Here is a 1,249-nt window from a genome sequence, read left to right as displayed (position 1 = left end):
GCATCAGCCCCTTACTTTAGTATTTGATATCTAGTGTGTTGAAACCGTGATCTAAACTCCCCCCCCCCTTTTTTTTTGCGATACATGGGCCTCTCACTGTTGCGGCCTCTCCCGTTGCGGAACACAGGCTCCAGACGCGCAAGCTCAGTGGCCATGGCTCACGGGCCTAGCCGCTCCGTGGCATGTGGGATCTTCCCGGACCGGGGCACGAACCTGTGTCCCCTGCATCGGCAGGCGGACTCTCAACCACTGCGCCACCAGGGAAGCCCTAAACTCCCTTTTTAACATCTTGGTACACTTTTAAAGTTTGAGAGTCAACAGCATATGAATTGTGCTTAAAAGTCATGAGATTAGAGGACGTCACCTATGGTGCGAATGGCAAAAAATATCTGACGACTGAGCCCTTTCATAAGTTAGAAATGAAGAACCAGCAAAGGATACTGAGAAGGAGCACTCAGAATTTGCCCTGTTTCTGGATTGGCTTAAAAAAAAGAAAAAAAAACACTTTAGGCCCTTAGAACTCATCCTCCATTCTGAATTACAATCAATACTCCAGCAATGGCTTTTCCAATAGTGAATTTTCCATTTTTCCTGATGCCACTCTTCATATGTAAATGTCTTTGGCATTTACAAAGTGTCCGTTATTTCATTTCAACTACCTTATACCCCTGTGAGGAAGGTTTCATTACAGATGGGGAAACTGAGGGCCAAAGAACTTTAATAGATTTTCCCAAGGTTCAAGGAGTAAGAGGCAGAAGATGGATTTGAGTTCAGGTCTTTGGCTCCAGGTTTTGAGCTCTTTCTTTCGTAGCCACCTTAGAGACACTCAGGACAATCATAGCTTTTTAAGGTTTTGCTAAAGTAGACTATTTAATAAATGTGTGGCAAAGGTTTAATCTCACATGCCAGCTCCCATGCATTAATCAAAGTTACCTGGAGAGCTGTGTTTAGCAGGATTCTGATGTATAATGAGGTTTGGCAGGAAAGAGTACGTTGATCAGTTAGTGATGACTGCCATTGCTTGGTAGGGATTCTGGTGGCATATGTGCCATGCATTTGACATCACTGATTTAATTATTTCGTGTGTGTGTGTGTTTGTGTGTGTGTGAGAGAGAGAGAGAGAGAGAGAGAGAGAGGGAGAGGGAGAGGGAGAGGGAGAGGGAGAGGGAGAGGGAGAGGGAGGGAGGGAGGGGAGAGAGAGAAAGAGAGATACAGATGTTCTCTGGAACAGTTGTAGTTTCTCAAAACA

The sequence above is a fragment of the Monodon monoceros genome, unplaced genomic scaffold, assembly GCF_005190385.1.
Source record: "Monodon monoceros isolate NGI ecotype Baffin Bay Population unplaced genomic scaffold, NGI_Narwhal_1 Super_Scaffold_22, whole genome shotgun sequence".
NCBI lineage: Eukaryota > Metazoa > Chordata > Mammalia > Artiodactyla > Monodontidae > Monodon > Monodon monoceros.
The sequence above is the reverse complement of the archived record's forward strand: the minus strand, read 5'-3'. Positions refer to the sequence as shown.